Genomic DNA, 21,966 nt, shown 5'->3' on the forward strand with positions numbered 1-21,966 from the left:
CTTCTTAGCTGATGTCCTGTCCAGAAAACCCCAATACAACAGCAAAAAGACTGAAATTATTAAACCTATATTCCAAACACACCAGTTAGTTGCTAATGTAATTACCTGAAAAGAACCGTTTGCTGACAATGCTATGGTCTCCAAATTTAAGGAGGCTGTACTTAAGGATGACTGGTTCTAAGCACACAAAAACATTTGTTTGCTCAAAGACAACTTAGCCTGGGTAAAAAACAAAAAGCGATGCCACAACTCCAGGATAGCTGGACATTTTGGATTTGTGAAAATTCTAAACCTCATCAAAAGACAATTCTGGTGGTCATCCCTTAAGAAAGACATTGAGAGCTATGTTGCTAGCTGCCCCACCTGCGCAGCTGCAAAAAGATGACAAAGAAAATAAATCCCCAGGACTTTTACAAGAGGTAGTAGAACCTTCAGCACCCCGGAGAGAGATTTCTATGGATTTTACAGTGGAGCTGCCCGAAAGCATGGGGAACACAGTTATATGGATTGTAACAGACCTCTTTTCAAAACAGGTCCATTTCATACTCTGCCAGAAGATCCCCACAGCCAAGGTACTGCCAAAAATGTTTTTAGTCCACATTTATCGCCTCCATGGAGCTCCCCAACGGATTATCTCAGACAGAGGTGTCCAATTCACCTCCAAATTTTGGTGGGCTTTCTTAAACCTGTTAGGCTGCACCCAGAGCTGTCCTCTTTGCATCATCCTATGACAAATGGCAGGGTGAAAGGACCAATGGAGTATTGGAACAATATTTAAGATGTTTTATTAACTACCAACAGGACAACTGGACTGACCTGTTACCTTTTGCTGAAGTAGCTTACAACAACTCTGTACACAGCAGCACCAGCTTCACCCCATTTTAGGTTGCCACAGGACAAGATTTCAACCCCATGCCAGAGCTACCAGCTAAGGAACCTGATATCCCCCTCCCTTAAGGAGTAGATAAACAATCTACAGTCCACTTGGCCAGTGATCAGACTAGCTCTACAAGAAGCTAGAGCAGCTTTTAAAGTTCAAGCTGACAAGAAGCGCTGTAAACCCAAACAATTTAAAGTGTGGGGGGGTTCACATATATCTATCCACAAAGTTTCTACAGTCCTTACAACCGTCTAAAAAACTGGGACCAAAATTCATTGGCCCATTCCCCATTACCAGAATCATTAATAATGGTAGAACTCCTCCTTCCTAAGACACTTAGGCAGGTTCATCCAGTTTCACTGCAGCCTACTCAAGCCGGAAATCACTTTGAAGGTCAGGCCCACTTTTCCTACATCTCCAACCCCCATTATGGTGGAAGGAGAATAACATTTTGAAGTTAAAGCTATCCTAGACTCCTGCACTCAACATGGCTCCACGCAATATTTAGTGGCATGGAAACACCTATCACCCTCTCAGAACAAGTGGGTAGCCAAAAAACATGTAAAAGCTCCCACACTGTTAAGGAAATTTCACCTGAAATAACCTCAAAAACCATCCTAAATTGTAATGTATTCTATGTTTTATGTCTCTCCAGGTAGACTTTCCATTTTTCTGAGGAGGGCAATATGTCAGATCTGTGTATCTGACATTCTTCTGTGGAGGAAGATGGGGGTTTGGATTTGATGCATTTTTTCTTTCTCCTTTCTATGTCTTGCCCTGCATGTTTATATGACCTTTCACCCAATTTATAACCGTTGCCTGATGCAGGGGTCCAGAAAATCCTCACCTCTTGGAGGATGCAAAGAGGGGGGAGCCATGTGGTTTGAAACTCAGGAACATGATCCTTGAGAATTCCCGCTTATCTTTGTCTTAGAGAGGCTGGTATAAAAACATCTTCATATCTGCAAATTGGTGGGAATCCACATTGGGGGGGGGGGTTCCAAGTCTCTTTATCATGAATTGTATAGCTCAAGGGTCTCAGAGCCTGCTTTTGATGTTGATTTGCTTTCACTCCTTTTCAATAAAAGATTCCTTTTCAAATACCAGGTTTTCAAGAGTCAACCACACACATACACCCCAGAACTTTACAATCTCTTGTTTTGGGCTTCTCATTGAAATGTATTGCTTCCACCCTTGGAAATCCTGATGTTCTTCCCTTCTCCAGATGCACATTCTATCACAGCATAAAAATGACAAATCAAAGGATAGATGACAGCTAGAAAACTAAAATGAGAGAGTTACCTTGTGTGAGATGGCTGATAAATAAATAAAGTGATATATTTTATTTTCAATAATTGCTACAGAGACAAGTTCATTAAATATCTAACAAAATGAAATTCAATGTAGAGAAAAGTAAAGTCTTACACTTAGACAAGAAAAACCAAAACTACACATATAGACTGGGTGAAACCAGGCTTAATAGCAGTAATTGTGAGAGGGATCTTAAAGTCATAGTGGACAAACAGTTAAATATGAGTTAGCAGTGTGCAGCGGCAGCCAAAAAAGCCAATGCAATCCTAAATTACATTAACAGAGGGATACAATCAAGATCAAGTGATGTACTAATACTACTCGATAATGCCTTAATAAGACCACACCTAGAATACTGCATTCAGTTTTGGTCACCAAACTATAAAAAAGATGTTGAGACTTTAGAAAAAGTGCAGAGAAGAGCAACCAGGATGATTAGGGGACTGGAGACCAAAACATATGAAGAATGCTTACAGGAATTGGGCATGGCTAGTTTAGTGAAGAGAAAGACATTATAGCAGTGTTCCAATATTTGAGGGGCTGCCACATAGAGGAAGGGGTCAAGCTATTTTTCAAGGCACTTGAAGACTAGACAAGGTATAATGGATAGAAACTGATCAAGGAGAGATTCTCAAGGAGAATCTCTCCTTGAGAATCTCTCAAGGAAATAAGGAGAAACAAGGAGACATTTTCTGACAATGAGAACAATCAACCAATGGAACAACCAATGGAAGTTGTGGGAGCTTCATCACTGGAGGCTTTCAAGAAGAGATTGGGCTGTCATTTGTCAGAAATGATGTAGGGTCTCCTGTATGGGCGAGGATTTGGACTAGATGACCTACGAGGTCCCTTCCAACTCTGTTAATTTGTTAAGTATGCATTATTTTGTTGCTTATTATGTAAAAGGCCAAGATAAATACTACATAAACTATTATGAATATTACCAATAATATTAAGTCGTAATGTCATATCCACCTCTTCACGATCTCATGAACTAGAGCACGCCAGGCCTCTCTGTTCATAGTTTCCCTGAATATGGCCAAATTCATGTTCATTGAGTCAATGTCACTATCTAACCATCTCATCCTTTGCTCTCCCTTCTCTTTGTTTTCAATCTTTCCCAACATCAGGTTCCGCCGCCCCCCTCAAGTCCTCTCTTCTTATTTGTTGGCCAAAATATTTGAGCATCAGTTTTAGTAACTATCCTTTCAAAGAACAATTGATTTCCTTTAGGATTGACTGGTATGATCTCTGTGCAGTCCAAAGGACTATCAGGACTCTTTTCCAGAACAAAACCATAGCTTTATTGATGTCGCTTGCTTTGAAATATGAAGACATATACTGCAGATGCTATTGTGGATATTACCAATAGTGTTAGGAGGATGAATCAATTTATCTGCCTTGTATTTATTAATATTTAATTCTTTCAGATAATTTATTACAAATTTGAAGATTGTGGTCATAAGCTCTCAGTTACAAATCATTCTCCCAAACACCTGGGTAACCTCACTCAGCTGATCAATATAGCCAAAAATATTAAGGGAAGGAACTCTGTGATACAATGGTCCTTTAATAAAAGCTCCACTGCTGAGAGAAACTCTTATTACTTATATCTCCTAAATCATAGTTGGCTAAACTTTTTCTCCTTGTGTGCCCACACCCATAATGCAATGTGTGCGGTCCCCTGTGCATGCATGCATAACTTACCCATGCTTCCCCTCTACATGTATGTACCCCCGCATTCCCGCACACATGCATGCAACCTCTTGTGCCCCATTTTGGTCCCAGCAGGCCTCCCTGAAGCCTTCTGGGACCAAAAACAGGCCATGGGGGGACTGCACCCCCGTGCTCCCCCACCCCTGCCTCCCCCTAGTGCATGTGTACATGACCCACCTGCCCATGACGCATGACCCTTCTGCCCATGCATGCATGACCCCCATGCCCCACTGCACATGCGTCTCCCACATGTGTGGCAGAGACCCAAAAATCAGCTGGCCAGTGGGGGGTGAGCGTGCATGCGCAGTGGAGCTGAGCGACAGCTTGTGTACCCACAGGGAGGGCTCCACATGCCACTTGTGTCACACTTGCCATAAGTTCGCCATCATGGCCTTAAATGCATACACGTGTCTACACTTGTTAATCAACTCTATCTGCATTAAATCCTGAAAGCTGATTCAGAAACAAAGCTGATACATATGTAGCCCCCCCAGAAATAATAATAATTTCTTCAAGTGGAACTCTGCAGTGTCTAATTCTAGATGTGTAAGAATCACTTTCTCATCTCAGAGGAAACTGCATTCAATATTTAATCAGAGTTATTATTTCATTCTCTTAAATATTAAAAAGGCCAACCTGTCAGCCTCTGCTTTGCTGTTGCTTCGGCTGCCATGAAACGGGGAGGGAGGGCATGGTATTTGGGAGGGGTTACTCATTGTGCTGGAGGAAGGTTCTGGAGTTCAGCTGCTGGTCGGACTATGCATGCGTGGGAGATTCCCGCCAGGACTAACTGCACCGACATTCTGCACCGACATTCCTTCCTGATGCCTTTTGAAGTTATCTCGCACCTGACACTTGAGAGAATTATGATTGGACTGTAACTGTGATGCCAAGGGGAGGGGAATGGGCTATTCTATATATCAATCGCTTTCGCGCCTAAATATTCAGATTTCGCTTCGCTATGCCTTTTATCATTTATAATTAGTAAAAGTACACTTGATTTTCACACATGGAGTCTCGTGGTCTTTCTTTCCTAATTATCTAATGGAGAGGTGCTGACAGTAAGCGAAATCTCACTTGCACCCCACCAGGAGATTTCAACCTTCCATGGGGGGTGTACTTTCAAGAAGAAACGAGGACGATGTCTTTGCAAGCAAGCGATGAAGAAATTGAAAAGGAAACCGCTGACCCATCATTACCTGAGAGAATGGCTGAGTTGGAAATAGCGGGCCCTGTGATTCCCCCCCGATGGTCCTTGACTGTGGGACAAAAGGAGGACAGCGCAAGTTGGGATGCTGGAGTTACCAGGAGAAAACAACAGGCGAAGCCACTTGAGATGGGACAAATCTTGCCCGAACGAAGACCCCGAGAAAGAGATCAAACGGAGGACTTTGAACAAAGGTACTCTATGCAAAAATTCAGGGAGGGTGAAGAGGCCGTGGGGGGATGGGAGCAAACTAACCCAGAAACTGCTTCTCCCCCCCCCAGCCAGGGCAGTTGCCAGAGCTGGGGGGCCCCCTAGAAGATGCAGAATGGCAAAAATCCCTCCCTTAACTGTGAAATATGACGGGAATCCAAAAAAACTGGGCCTCTTCATTATGCAAGTTTATAACTTTATGGAAGTTTATGGCCCCGAATTAGAATCGGATGACATAAAAGTACGAATGGTGTTGCTTGCTTTGGAAGAAGAGGCAGCCGAATGGTGCTTAAGTCTACACCAAAGCAATTCCCCCCTCCTGAGGGATTTTGACGCTTTTACGACTGCGTTTAAGAGAAGATTTGATGACCCCCTGACTGAGAAACGGGGAAAGTTGAAATTTATGACCCTGAGACAGGGGGATAGACCGGTGTCTCAATATATTCAGGAGTTTCAACAATTCACTGCTTATATGAGAGGGTGGTCTCAAGAGGTGCTTTTGGACCAATTTGCGTTAGGATTAAATGAGGACATTTATCAACAGTGTGTTAATCGTCACCTTCCCAAGCGCGTTACCGCTTGGTATGAAAATGCAGCAGACATTGAGCTTGATTTGATTAGACTGCAACGTGCAAGAGATGAAAGAGAGAGAGAGAGGGCTGAAAAATCACCCCCACCGACTCGAAAGCCCCCTTTCCGAATCAGGGGTGAAGGAAAGGGAACCTCCACAGGCAAAGCCAAACCGTTCACTTGTTTCCGTTGCAGGAGGGAGGGCCATATATATATGTATGTATGTATGTATGTATGTATATGTATATGTATATGTATATGTATATGTATATGTATATGTATATGTATATGTATATGTATATGTATATGTATATGTATATGTATATGTATATGTATATGTATATGTATATGTATATGTATATGTATATGTATATGTATATGTATATGTATATGTATATGTATATGTATATGTATATGTATATGTATGTATGTTGTATTTGTGCAAAGGCAACAGTAAAAATATTGGGTTTCTGTCTGGATGGTCTCTTATGATGAGCCGATAGACAGAGAATGGAAGCAGTGGACTTCCTCCCATATTTGGGCATACCAGGGGTTGTGACTTTATATATATATATATATATATATATATATATATATATATATATATATATATATATATATATATATATATATATATATATATATATATATATATATATATATATATATATATATATATATATATATATATATATATATATATATATATATATATATACACACACACATACATACATACACATACACACACACACATACATATATACATACACACATACATATATATATATATTTGTGTTGCATTTGTGGTGATAAATGCAACACAAATGTAACAAAGGCAACAGTAAAAATTATGGCTTTCTGTCGTGATAGTCTCTTGTGATGAGGCGATAGACAGAGAAAGGAAGCAGTATGCTTCCTCCCATGTTTGGGCATACCAGGGGTTGTGACACTATACATACATACATGTATGTGTATTTATATGTATATGCATATATATGACATTTATCCTTAGTTTGTAATTTTTATTTTTCTTAGGTTTTCTTTCCTCCAACCACCTATACCATTTCCCCCATATCAGATAATATTCTGTCTCTTCCTTTCCATGAATTTCTTTTGTTAACTTGTCCATCTCAGCACAGTCCAGAATCTTTCTTATTATTTCATCTTCATTCACTGTCGATTTGTTTTTCCATATCTGAGCGAAAGCAATCCTAGTCTAGTGATAACATAATGCTAGTGATTATGTGTAAAATTAAATATAAAGTCTCTTTTTTATATTTAGTCATTATTTCTAATAGAAATGCCTCTGGTTTCTAATCAATTTGGTCTCCTTTTATTGACTCCAACCAATTTTTAATCTTTTTCCAATATTTTTTGGCCGCCTTGCACGTCCACCATGTGTGATAATATGTTCCATGAGCTTTTTCACATTTCCAACATTTTGGCAATATCGTTGGTGATATTTTTGCTAACCTTACAGGGGGTAGGTGCCATCTGTAAAACATTTTATACTGGTTCTTCTTGTATGCCACTGACATAGTCACTTTTAAATTAGTTCCCCCAATTTTTCTCATTTTTCCAATTCGATATTGTACCCAAAGTTCTGTGCCCATCTTACCATTTGCTCCTTTACTACTTCTTCTTCCATTTTATATTTTAAAAGAAATTTATATACTCTCCCTATCATTTTTTCTCTATTTTGGATTATTTTGTCTAATTCATGTTGTTCTATTTGGATTTCATATGTTTTGATATCATTTGTGTATCTAGATTTAATTTGCAAGTAGGTTAGACAGTCTACTTTCATGCCTTGTTCTCCCAGTTCTTGGATTGTTTTCAGATTTCCCTGCCCATTTATTAAATCTTTGTATCTTATCAATTTGTTTATATCTGTAAAATTTGGATGTATCATAATTTCTGTCAGGGATAGCCAATTTGAAATTTCTGTGTAATTATTATTATTTTTTGTGCCAATTTTGGAGTAACACACTTCTAATTAAATGCTTTTGAAAGTATTTACGGATTTTGTTTTTAACATCCCATAGGAATGTATGCCATCCTACTTGCAAATCATGGCCTTCTAAAGTCAAGATTCTTTTGTTTTTAACTCCATCCAATCCCTAAGCCACGTTAGTGTTGAGGCTTGTGAGTATAACTCCCAATCCGATAGTGCTAGGCCTCCTCTCTCCTTGCTGTCCCGCATTAGGTTTAATTTGATCCTCACTTTTCACCCTTGCCATATAAATCTGGATGTTAGTTTGTTTAATTCTTGGAAGAATGTTTTGCCGGGATTAATTGGTATGGCTTGTAACAGAAATAAAATTCTTGGACGAATATTCAACACATCCCATGTGGCAACACATCTCAATAGTAATAGCTGTATATTCTTCCAACTTTCTATATCTTTCTTTATTTGCATCATTAATTTATTATAGTTGTCCTCTGATTGTAGAACACTTTGTCGACATCCAAATCCCCAAATATTTCACTTTCTTGTTTGCATTTAATATTTCCTCTTGTTTTTTCGTCATATTTTTAGTTTTACTTTTGTTAATTTTTACTCCTGCCACCTTCCCGAATTCTTTTAATTTTTGCATTAATTTGGGGCCAGATTCCAATGGGTCTTCCAGTATAAATTCTAGGTCATCAGTGTAGGCTTGGGTCTTGTATTCTTCATTTTTGATTTTTAATCCTTTTATTTCCCGATCTTTGCTGATTTCATTTAGCAATATTTCCAAAGTTAATATAAACAATAAGGGGAAGAGAGGACATCCCTGTCTAACTCCCTTCTTTATTTCAATCTTATCCGTTAGGTCTCCATTCATAAGAACTTTGGCTATTTGAGTATTGTATAGTTTTTCTATCATTTTTGTAAATTGCTCTCCAAATTTCATCATCTCTAATTGGAATATTATAAATTTCCAAATTACATTATCAAATACTTTCACAGAAATTGCTTTACTGGTAATCTCCTTCATTTTTATAAGCTATTTAGATGATCTCAGGCCTGATCCTTGGGTACTTGTGGCTATGAGAAGATGAAACTTGAATATTCCCTTTTCCCCTTATTTGGAAATAAAGCAAACTTGGCAGAGCAATATTCTGATAGACTCTCTGGAACTCAGCAGAGTATTTTGGGAAAGGTGATGTGAAGTGCACCTGGAGGGAGCCGGGGCAGTACAAGTGAAATTGGGTCAATGGATTGGTTTTTTGACCTGAGCCCCATACCTTCTCAGGATTGTTGCCCTCTATATCTGAGACAAGTTGTTGGTGCTCCATTTGTCCTGCTTAGCTTCTTCTAACATTTCACCTCTTTTAGTTTCTGCCATCTAGAAACTGAGATATGTGTCTAATTCCAAAGTGTCATATGTTTTGTTCAGATAGTGCCTGTTTGGGGTCAGGAAGTGAGAGGACAATGAATAGGATAGTGGGGAGAGGATAGTTAATAGAAGTGGATTGATGGTGAATGGGGTGGATAGGTGGTGTCCCATGGCAATGATTGTTGCCCCTAGTATCATTATACTTGCCCTGTGTAAGGGTGCTTGCATGCACTCATGGCCCAGGAAGTAGGTGGTGAAGTTGGAGGGGAGGAGAGAGCAAGCAATTCCACCAAGTTCAGAAGAAGATACAATGGGAAGTTGAGAACAGCCCACTTGTGGAGTTAGTGGATATGTGGTTAAGACCTTGCTTGTTCTCTAGCCATCAGCATTTATCCCAACAACAAGTTATGAGATCCTTGAAATTACTTGGACATATTCATCTATCACAGTTTCTAGAAGCAATGTGTGAAGCTGTAGCAGCATGGGCTGTGTCTATTTGTGCATACTTATACATGTACAAGGCAATTGAAGATTAGAACATTAAGGATAAGATCATAACTCATTCCTGCATTCCTATACTTACATTTCCTATATGCTAAAATAATTCACAGGCTGCTATGGGACTAAGGTTTACTTATTGCTATGGAGATACTACATCGATATTTCTGAGGTAAGCAAATCAATTTTCTCCAAGAACTTTTGATTTTCTCCTGACCTCAAGTGTAAGTGAAAAGACATATTTTGCAGCATGATTTACTTGTACAAATCTATAAATCCACTACAAGAAAAATGTAGAAAATTATGGAAAGCTTGGTTTAATCAATAATCATGTTTACAGGAAATTTGGCATACTAGCCTTTTGACAGAAAAGGCTACCTGCTGCTCAGAAGAATCCATTACAATTGAAAAAAAAAACACCTGATAATTTATTGACTATAAAAAAGCAGAAATTCCCATTACATTCAGCTTATTTTTTAGCTGTCCAAGGATATTATACAGTTTAGCATTCTTGTGTTGCTTGCATTCTTGTTTTAATAATGCTAAGATATTTCTGATACTGATATTTGTCAAAGTTAAAAAACAGACCAAATTGTATTCCTAAAGTTCTATAATCAAAGACATTCTACTTATAATACCAGCAGCTAACTCTTTGACTACTCTTAAGTAACAGCCAAAAAATATTCTGCTTCATATACAACGTAGAAGAATTTCAAGAAAATGCAGGAACAATTGTAGGATTGTAAAAACTGTAAAAACTGACAGTTCTTATTGTTCATAAATTTTCAGAAGAGGGCTAAATTTTTCTTAATAATAACCCTGAAAAAAAACAGAACAAAAATAAATGTCAACCTAATTGGAAGTGTATGATTATCTGCTTTTTACCTAGTTCAGCTTCATTTAGTAATATCAGTTTTTACTTGCATGAATCATGGGAGAAATCAAACAAGTGAACTGAAGCATAGAGATAATATATCTTGTAATGGTTAATATTTTAAAAAATAATGTAGGAAATTTTTTCCAAGTAATTTCTTTATGTTAACAAGAAATTAAAGTTATTTCTATTTTGCTCAATGTATGTGATGTTCACCATTTTCTAGTCAATGTAATAATTGTAACTTCATTATGTAATGTAATATAATCTCATTAAAACATGATGAAAAATATTATTAACAAATACTTTGTCTATTGATATACACAGTTATCTTCATGAAGATTTTTTTCTGAATTCCTTGAACAATCAAGGACAGACTAGTGTATTATTTTGTTGAATTTTTTGAGGACTATTGCATCAAACAAGGATGAGCTCTATCCCTGTTTGGAATTTGGGAGGATTCCAAAATAAATATTATTTTTAATATTTGAAGTCTTCTGAGATTTAGGTAAAGAACACAAACATCTTACAAGAAAGACAATGAATGAGAATGTCTAAATCACTTGACATTTAGACCATTTTAAACTTCTATATGCTAGTTTAAACTCTAGAATCAGCTCCCACCTATATATTTACCATATCTTCACTGACCATCAATATTCCCTGTACCACAAGTTGAAATTTTACAGGATTCTCCCTCACCTATTTCCGCACTGTAATGTGTTCTATTTGTATCCTGTGCTTCCAGGAATATATACATGGGGTAATACAGGTTATATCCTGTGCACGATAAAATTGTTTTAGTGCAGCTTTTGATCCTCAGATAAAGGAACAGTGAAGCAAAGTTATAAAAATATACAGACAATATATGATCATGAAAAAACATAATGAAATAAAATAGAACATGATTATTCCTGATTAAAATACCCATCAGAAATTATCTAAACAAAATTCATGAAATAAAAGTGATATATTTGGTATCTTAGAATCATTTTCTTTTACTATTACCAATTGTATGTAAGATACAATTATCAATTGTATCTTGGATTCATACTCTGTTGTGTTCTTCATTTGGGTAATTGAGTACATTATCTGATTTTTATAACAAATATCTACAGTAAAAGTGTTTAAGATTGGTAAAACCTCCTTACCTGCTTTTGATAGAAAATAATGTAATGTTCCACTGTTAAATTCATACATAGAAAGTTATGTAAAGAACCTGCATTATTAAAACAGCCTGTCCCTCTCCCAGGTTTTTATAATGCTATCTGAAAAGCTAGTTGAACAAAACATAAATGTCTTGATATCCTTGAATTCATTGATTAGGCTGCAATTTATTATATCAAAAGTTTTTAAAAGAAACTAAATATGATTGCCAAGCCACAAAACCAAGCCATAACTTTGTATATACTTAGAGCCTATCAAACCTATCCAATTACCGACTTCGATCCAAACCAACCAACCAACCAACCAACCAACCAACCAACCAACCAACCAACCAACCTACCAACCTACCAACCAACCATGTATCCAACAATATAAATTATTAAAGTCAAAGAGTGCATACAGTATACATCCATGTGCCTTAAACCACAAGCTGAGAGAAACCCACACTGTACTATCTTGTACTCTAAGCTGCACCTCTCCTAGGCATGTTAATTTTATTTCAGAAAAGACAAGGAAATCTAGCATTCATATCAATGTCTTTTGTAGATAGCCAAAGATAGGGTCAGTCTATAATGTTAAGTAATTTCAATATCAATTCAGTTCAATGAAATGCATTTTGATGTTGCCTATAGGATATATCTCAATAGCTTCTGACTGACTTTCAATATTGGAATAGTGTATCACCCTGCCCAAATTCTTGGGGATAATGATGCAGAAACCAATTCTTTGTGAAGCTGGCTTAATACACAACAGCCCTAGGCTGACAGCAAATAAAAACTCTTATTCACATTCAAGCCTGAAATGAATTCATAGGGAGCTTTAACAGCAGGGGTGATTTTTTTAATTCAGCCATTACTGTGGCTATATACCAAGACAGTCACAATCCATGACCCAAAGCTTAGCAATTAAAAAGCCTCCCCTCTCAATCCCTCATTGTTCAGCCATTAATGCACAGAGACTAGTAAACAAATCCTGTCAAACAAGGTTATAGGAAACTAAAGAATCCTAGCAAGCAGTCTTTGGATATTAATAATCACTGAAGCTGGCAGATTTATATTTTAACCTCATCCCTGAAGTATTAGCAAAAGATAAGTGGCTGCTTTAAGCCATAATGTTTTTCATTTGATATTTTTTTCTAGGAGAAAAAGCAATTGCTTTCAGCTTTTACATGGAATGTTATCTATGGCAGAACTTTCAGTGCAAAATAGCACTGACAAAAGAGAATAAGTTATCGTGTTGACCAATTTATGTCTCATTTCAAGGCTAACATTTTACTTTGTTTGTACCAGAATTGGATTACCTTAAATTCTGAAACAATGATTTCTCATTATAAGTTACAATTAGCATGGGCATATAGACTTAGCATCATTACACTGACTTCAAATTTGGCTATGAAGAGAATTAAGCAATGAAACCGATAGTGTTTAAATTACTTAAGACATACTTGTCTCATTATTTTCAGAAGGACTCTTCAAATCATGAGCCTGGATCCAATCAACTGATAGCCAAATAAATTCTGAACAGAAGTTCTATCAGGTCCTTCCAGAATCCATTTGGAAATATTCATAATGTTCAGTTCTATTGTACAACTTCTTTTTCAGGGCCTCTGGACATCACATTTTGATCAAAGACTTAATTTGATTATTCACATTTAAGAACAGAGTCCTTCTTATAATGTACCTTCAAAAACATATGGGAAATTCTTGGAGCAAAAATGCATTAAGATTAGAAGTTTGGAACACAAACCACAACAGAGATATTTGAAAAATACAGATTGTATCAACTTACTTTCTTAAAATGTTTTAATGTTTGGGAGGGAAAAATGAGATATAATTATATAAAAATAATGAACAATGACTTCATCAAATGATATTGTTGTTTTAATTCTTACTAGAAGCCACATATTGGAAGATTGAGATAGATAGATATGGAAAAAGGAAACTGGAGATATATTGCAAATATTAACAGTTGTCTACAAGTTACTCACATTGAACGTACGTGCATGGAACTGCAATGTAAGCTGACTAAGCAGAGTAAATAAAGTTAGAGTTTCTTTTTCACAGAAAAGAAAGAATTCTGAATTTCTCTGCTCACTTGTCCAAGATAGATAGATTGTTATACCTCATAGGAATAAATTCGTATAAAAATGTCTTTTGGAATACAAAATCCTCTCTTTAAATTCAAGCAGAATAGACATATATTCAATGTGCTGAAAATAACAACAACAATACCCAGCACATAATTTATTTGGTTTGTTATCTGAATTAACTTTGTTCAGTGCTACTGGGAAAAAGAATGCTCTAATTATTAGAAAGCTTTGAATGAAATAATACTTTTAAAAATGTATCAAATATTAGGACTAATAAAATTATTTTAAAACAAATTGAAGATTTTTTTCACTATGTATTCTTCCAAATCTGAAGCAGACAATGCTGACAGCTAATAACTAATAACTAATTATACATCAGAATAATTAAATAAAACCTGCTAGGTTTTAAAAAAAACCAAAGCTTTAGCAGTTTGTCAAGTTAGTGTTACTCTTTCTTCCCAAATTGAAAAAAAAAAACGAGGATTAAAACTCCATGGTATTTACTTACAGAAATCCTGTGGCTCCATCACTCACAACAGCCAATTTTCCTTTGGTACCACACAGAAGAATGACTTAATGCTTTTCTGCAGAAGGAAGAGTAATCTTGAACAACATAGCCTCCAGTGAAGCTTTCTAATGAGATCTGTTTTCAGCCAGCCATGTGAAAACAGAGCTTCTTGGCACACCTTTGGTGTATAGTTGAAGTAAAAAAGAATGAGCATGTAGCTTTGCTTATGTTTAGAGAGCTGAAGGCTAGTTGTTCTCCAATTGGCAAGCACCTAGCAAAAAGCAGCCAATCATTGACTCTGCCTTTTCTCAGGGAAACCCCTGCCTATTTATTTAGCATCCTTAGCTGCCATATTTCCTAGGAGGATAGCCTTAGATCCTAAGATCTTCCAGAGCTGGTGGAGAGATTACACAGCCTCTTTTTTCCGCATACCCTCACCCCCATTAACAATTCTGCTATATTTTTAGGGCTGAGGAATTGTCATGCGAGAGTTCAGATGCAATCCCAGTTTCCACTTATATGGAGAAGAGGAGGGAGAGTGCCTGAGCTCAACAATTACTGATTCCATCACCATGGAAACTGACTGGATGCAGGGAGCTGGATTTGTGTAGAACATCTGTTGCCAAGCTCATAAGCAAATATAATCTCATCTCCCTTCTACTCTTCCCAAATGCTTATCTCATTGAGAGTTTATCTGCATGCAATGATATCTAAAACATGAAATATGGGAAATGTATGTGTGTATATTTGCAAGACACAGAGAGAATGAATGAATGTATCTTCAAATATGTAGTCATTCTATTCCATTAAATACCTATGCTCATTTATATAGCTATAACCAATATCTTTGGATATCTTTATGACAATAAAGAGTTTAAAAGGTATAGGAATCACTGCATAATTACCAACGTAAATTTTATATATCGTATATTGATAATTTAGAATATCATCTGCTTCAGACATTAGATATTTTCATTTCATTATAGTGAATTTGCAATGATTCCTCTCTAACAGATAACTAAGCAAAAATAGAACAACTAGAGAAAATAGAGTATATACATACTATGGATATGCTCTGAATAACCAAAGCATTTAATTCCAGATTTTACTATATTTTTTTTCAAAATCTAAAAGATAGTTATAATACATTTTATTATCATTCTGTATTCTAAATAAAAGAAATTGTATGTTTCATTACATGCCAAAAATTCATTATGCTTTACTTTGAAAGGAGAAAGAAATAACTAAAACATGTTTACACATAAATAAATAATTTATTGCTAATAATTATTAATATAATTATTCACTAATATGTTTTTGCAAAATAACTGTGGCAAATTGTACATAAACCAGCAGGGAACCATTTTAATTGCTTGTAGTACATTCAATTTATATTCAATTTATACTCTAAAATGAGAAGAAAAAATAACTGGAATAAATGTAGAAACAGGTGATTTAATTGTTCCATGTGTGAAAAAAAACAGGCTAAAAGGCAGGTATTATTCTTGATGACATTACAGGTGGTTCTGCATTGGAATTATGGTCATTAAATCATGGTAGCCATTAAGTGGGTCATCACCTGATCATACCCAATTCTATGATTTTTTTTGTAGTGATCATTAAGCAAATGTAGTGGTTGTTAAATGAATCCTTAACATCCAAATGGGTGGGTGGGGGTTTCCAGAAAGAAATCACTAAAATCGTGATTGTGTGATCGCATAACTTTAAAATGTAGTCATTAATAGTTTTGGGGAGGTCCCTTATAACTTTGAGCAGTTACTAAGCACTGGTTGTTAAGCACAGACTAACTGTAGTAACGTGAAGTGTTGGGATAGGGCTAGGTATATATAGACTTTTCTTATAGAAGCTATGAGCAATACTTTTAATCATTAAGTAACTGTTAAAATCTATTAAACCAGAGATCTTGAAGTTATATTTAATATGCATAATTTAAAATTATAGACTTTGGGACACTCTGAAAATATTGAATAGCAGAAGTACAACAACATGGAATTGACACACTTCAGCATGCTGCTTGTACATGTCATCTGGGTTTGTAGGATGATCAAATCATGTTCTCTTGTCTCCGGAGTTCTCTGGGCTAGCGTCCACTGCAGGGAACTGGGTCTTATTTGATTGGCCATCTCTAGAGACTAATGGACCCAACTGGGTTTCAGAAACAGCTTGATGTCTTTTCAGAGCATCTGAAGCATGGTGCAGTAAAGGTCCTGGTTGTGGCTTGGAATAAGAATGCAACTGGGATCTTGGGATAGATTATGACTAGGTGGATGCTGTATGTTTATGGAGCCAGAGACACTCCATAATTACTAAGGACCTTCAGAATATGAAGCAACGTAAGAGATGACTAAAACTGATGTATGAAACACATGGCCCATTAGCTGTATGTGAGGCCACAACACTAACTGCATCCTGAACCAAATTAAAATTCAATTGGGAAATATTTAAAAAAATCAAATAACACACACACACACACACACACACACACACACACACACACACACACCACCACCACCACCACCACCACCACCACCAACACCACCACCAACAACAACAACAAAAAAGAAGCATTCCTGCACAAGTTCAACTTAATTGCAGCTGTAAGGATCTTTTGACAAGATCTCAAATCTGGAGCGTGGCTTCTCTATGGAAGCTTGTTAAAGGCAGTAAAAAGATGGTCTTCCAAATCACTCTGTTTCTTGTTATGTAGGGTTTTAAAAGTGAAAAGTGACACTTTGAATTGCACCTGCAAGCCATCTGGGAGTCAGTACAGCTCACAGAGTAGCATTGTAGACAGCATTGCAAGTTGTACTCATAATTAGCCATGGTGCTGCATTCTGGACCAATGGAGCTTCCAGATGATTTCCAAGGATAGCCCCATATATACTATGTTGCAATAATCAGTCAGGGGATAGCCAGGATGAGTGACCATGAGCATTTTAAAACAAATTGATAAATCTGTAATGTTTCTTGCTTTTTTATACTTTTTATTTTGTGTGTGTATAAAAAATATATATATCTAGTTGCTATCTTATTTTAATGCGTTGATGAATTAATAAATAAATAAACATATGTAGCTTTCTAAGTCAATATGCAGCCTGCAGAGATATATAGTGTAATGGCCCATTTCTATTTGTTTCACACCACAGGCATATAATACTGCTAAGTAAGACAAATAATGGAGCTGATCGAACATAGATAGGAGTCTTTATTACGATTTATCTTGTGGCGATGATTATTTCTATGCTCTGATAACATCTAATTAGCTAATTGGCAATCTTATTTAGGGTAACCAGATCCCTTCTGAATAAGGAGGGACAGGGAAGCCCTTGCAGGGCTGCTGTGAGGAATATTTTTGGCACCTGCTGGATAAAGATGTATGGCTTCATTTGGAGTTAAATGCTGGCAGGGCAATTTCTTTGGAAGTAATGAGGGCACATCTAAGCTTGGTTATCTGGAAAGAGTTTGAGCTTACTCTCAAGGAAGTTGACAAAATCCTCGGGGTAGTAAACTTTGCCACATGTCTTCTGAAACCCCCCCCCCTTTCTTGTTGGCTAAGGTCTAGAAGCAGCACACGGTTAAGTCCAAGTGGTGATTAATACTTCTTTGCCAGCTATCTTTATGTAGTGGTTATACCTAGAAATCAGAGGACTGTGAGTTCTAGACCTTCCTTACACATTAAAACTGGCTGGGTGACTTTGGGCCATTCTCTCTCAGCTCAATCTATCTCATAGTTGTTTTTATGGGGAAAATAGCCATGTTTAGCTGGCGTTGTTTGCGGTAGGTGTTACATATAAAATAGTTTCTGCCTTGAATTACATATTAAAAACTGGGATAAATTGTAACACCAATAATTGTGGGAGGAACTGGTACTGCTTCACTTGAAGGAGGCAGTGGTACAACCCCTTCTTAACAAGCCATCCTTGGATTCAATTGCATTAAATACTTTTTGTTTTGTCTCCAACTTCTCTTTTTAGAAAAAGTTATTAAGAGGATGGTCAGCACTCAGTTTCAGAGGACTTGGATCTATCTGAACTCTTTTCAGTTGACGGTTCAGGTAGGTTACAGCACTGCAGCAGTATTAATTGCACTGGTAGATGGCCTATGGACAGTTCAGGATCATGGTTGAGGAGTATGTTCAGTTCTTGGCGGACAAAGTTGCCCGGTTTCGAGCGGACCTGGACTCCACTCTTGCAGAGCCAGCTGAGACACAGGGGAAAGACTTGGCAAACCATCTCTGGGTTGAGTTTCAGGAAGTTGCCTCTGGGGATGTGGACAAGGCTATGCGAGCTGTGAGTACCTCCACTTGTGTACTGGACCCGTGTCCCTCCTGGCTGGTTGCCAACAGCAGTGAGGTGACACGAGGCTGGATCCAAGCGGTTGCTGTGGCATCTCTTCGGGAGGGGCATTTTCCCACCGAGCTTAAGGCAGCGGTGGTGAGACCCCTTCTGAAGAAACCGTCCCTGGATCCAGCTATTCTTAATAACTACCGTCCAGTCTCCAACCTTCCCTATGTGGGGAAGGTTGTTGAGAAAGTGGTGGCCCTCCAGCTTCAGCGTACCTTGGAGGAAGCAAACTATCTTGACCCCTTCCAGTCCGGCTTCCGACCAGGTTACAGCACAGAAACCTCTTTGGTCGCATTGACCGATGATCTCTGGAGAGCTAGGGATGGAGGCTTTGCGTCCATCCTGGTTCTCCTTGACCTCTCAGCGGCTTTCGATACCATCGACCATGGTATCCTTCTGCGACGACTGCGGGAGGTGGGAGTGGGCGGCACTGTTTTGCAGTGGTTCTCCTCCTACCTCTCGGACAGGTCGCAGTCGGTGTTGGTGGGTGGGCAGAGATCGTCCCCGAGGCCCCTAACATGTGGGGTGCCACAGGGGTCGGTCTTGTCCCCCCTCCTATTCAACATATACATGAAACCGCTGGGCGAGATCATTCGGAGGCACGGGATAAAGTATCACCAATATGCGGACGATACTCAATTGTATCTGTCCGCCCCGTGCCAACTCAATGAAGCGGTGGACGTGATGGAACAGGGTCTGGAAGCTGTTAAAGACTGGATGAGAGCAAACAAACTGGTGCTCAACCCAGACAAGACCGAGTGGCTGTTGTGTTTTCCTCCCAATAATTTGACCACCGTACCATCAATCAGGCTGGGGGGACAAAATTTATACCCCTCAGACAGGGTCCGCAACTTGGGAGTCCTCCTGGATCCACAGCTGAGTTTTGATCACCATCTATCGGCTGTGACCAGGGGGGCATTTGCCCAGGTTCGCCTGGTGCGCCAGTTGCGGCCCTACCTGAATCGGGAGGCTCTCACGACAGTCACTCGAGCCCTTGTGATCTCTAAGCTGGAATACTGCAACGTGCTCTACATGGGGCTGCCCTTGAAGAGCACCCGGAGACTTCAGCTAGTACAGAACGCGGCCGCGCGAGTGATAGTGGGCGCACCTCGGTTCGCCCACATAACACCTATCCTCCGCGAGCTGCGCTGGCTGCCTGTAGATCTCCGGGTGCAATTCAAGGTCTTACTTACCACCCATAAAGCGCTCCATGGTAGTGGATCTGACTATTTGAGAGACCGCCTCCTGCCAATAACCTCCCTGCATCCCATCAGATCGCATAGAGCGGGCCTCCTCCGTATTCCATCCGCCAGTCAGTGCCGACTGGCGACTACCCGGAGGAGAGCCTTCTCAGTTGCTGCTCCGACGCTATGGAACAATCTCCCCGTGGAGATTCGTACCCTGACCACAGTCCAGGCCTTCCGTACAGCCCTCAAGATCTGGCTAGCCCGTCAGGCCTGGGGATAAACTCTTCCGCCCCTCCCGAATGCTGAGAGAATGTTGTGTTTTTAGTATTTTTCAGTTATTGCACATTTCTTTTTATGTTTTGTCTTCACTCCCCTTCCTTTATTATTGTAAGCCGCCCTGAGTCCCCTCAGGGAAAAGGGCGGCCTATAAATGCTATTAAAATCTAAATCTAAAAATCTAAATGGTGTGAATTTCAGGATGCTGGCTATCATCTTTAAATGACATTGAACCAGGCTCCCACTCTTCTCCTAAGGATATCTACCCATTCCATCAGGTCAGATAAGGTGGGAGCAGTCCAGGTCTTTTCTGAAATGCTGTCAACTAAGCAGGATTTCTCCATAGCTGCCTTTTGGAACACCATTCTCCCAAGATTTGGCATCCCTACACCTTATAGAATACTGTTTCTTAAATTCATAAATACTGTGATAATATATGTTTGGAGTCTGGTAAGATAATAAATGTTTACAAATAGAGAAAAAAACTCCCTACCAATGTTTTTCATCACTGAAATAATTAATAAGTTTTTTAGTACTTATTGTACTAAATACTTAATACTTTAGTACTTTAGTAAAAGGGAATTTGCATTTTACCTTTTAAATATTTGGATCTTATGTGAGAATCCATTCTTTGCATAACATACATTTAAAAATAACTGAGGATAGAAACTGCATCTATTTCTTGTATTGTTCTCACACAATTATGCCTTCTAACTGTAATCATGTTAACACACCTCTCATTTATTTCAGTGAATGGTCATTTGAAACCAATGCAAGAATTTATACTTAGTATAATTATATTTAAATATCTTTGCAAATTTGTAATACAGCTAGAGATAAATAAAGCTGTACAAAAGAAAATTCACCACTGATAATATTGTAGAGACAGAGAATATGTCTCCATCCTGTGAAAGGAAAATGATTTAGGTGCTTGTTTTAAGTCTGTACTTACTTTGTTTCCTTCTAAGTATCTTGAGTCAACAATTCCTTGTCTGATAATTCACTATTTTACATTCCAAATATATTTCGAATGTGCTAGTGAAGGGAATACCACTTAAAGTAATGAAAATTATGAAAAACTACATTTGTTCATATTCAGTGCTAAATCACGATGTTTTGTTTGATTTTGGCTTAGAATGTTGTATGCAGCCAGCCATTGTTCTTTATTCAATAAACAAGCAATACTTTATTAATTCCCACAACACTGTCAAATTATTTATTAAGGCTGTATTACTATTATTATTCTCATCCTGTCTAGTACTTATCTCTACCTACTTATGGCCATAACCATGTTTCTTGTATCTTTACAATATATATTGTTTTATGTTTTCTAGTATGATTTGATTGCTTATTAGTATCTATGACCATCACTGTGTTATATCTTATGATTCTTGATGACTATATTTTATTTCTTTTCTTTATGTACACTGAGACCATATGCACCAAAGACCAATTTTCCTTGTGTGTCCAATCACACAAGGCTAATAAAGAATTCTATTCTATTCCTATTCCTATTCTATATATTTAGGATAATATATAACCTCATCAAAAAAATCCAAAAAATTCAAAAACTGGTTTTCTACTGTTCTTTTTCTATGTGCATGATAAGCATTTCACAATCAGAAAAAATACCTATTTTTTTTTTAAAAAATAGTAAAGTAAGATGTACTTATTCTTTATCTGTATCTTACACAAATGTTTGATTATTTCTATCTCTGAACAATATTTTCCTTCTTTTCCATAAAGACTTTTGTGTAGACTTCATTTTTTAATAACTCAAAAGAGT

General features: G+C 37.7%; 1 protein-coding gene across 8 annotated transcripts in view; it reads right to left on the bottom strand.

Moving 5' to 3' along the window:
* The window catches only part of ELMO1 (engulfment and cell motility 1), a 562,024-nt gene that overhangs the window by 124,015 nt on the left and 416,043 nt on the right, over positions 1 to 21,966 (bottom strand). The window contains exon 1 of one of the 8 annotated variants that reach the window (XM_087713092.1): positions 14,354 to 14,848. The exons of the other annotated variants lie outside the window; for them this stretch is intronic. The gene's annotated coding sequence lies outside the window, so the exon portion shown is untranslated. Of the gene's footprint in view, positions 1 to 14,353; positions 14,849 to 21,966 lie in introns of those variants that run through there. 8 annotated transcript variants of the gene reach the window in all.

The sequence above is a fragment of the Thamnophis sirtalis genome, unplaced genomic scaffold (assembly GCF_051295495.1).
Source record: "Thamnophis sirtalis isolate CommonGarterSnake01/CBP01778 unplaced genomic scaffold, rThaSir2_p1.2 scaffold_4, whole genome shotgun sequence".
In the NCBI taxonomy this organism is placed as follows: domain Eukaryota; kingdom Metazoa; phylum Chordata; class Lepidosauria; order Squamata; family Natricidae; genus Thamnophis; species Thamnophis sirtalis.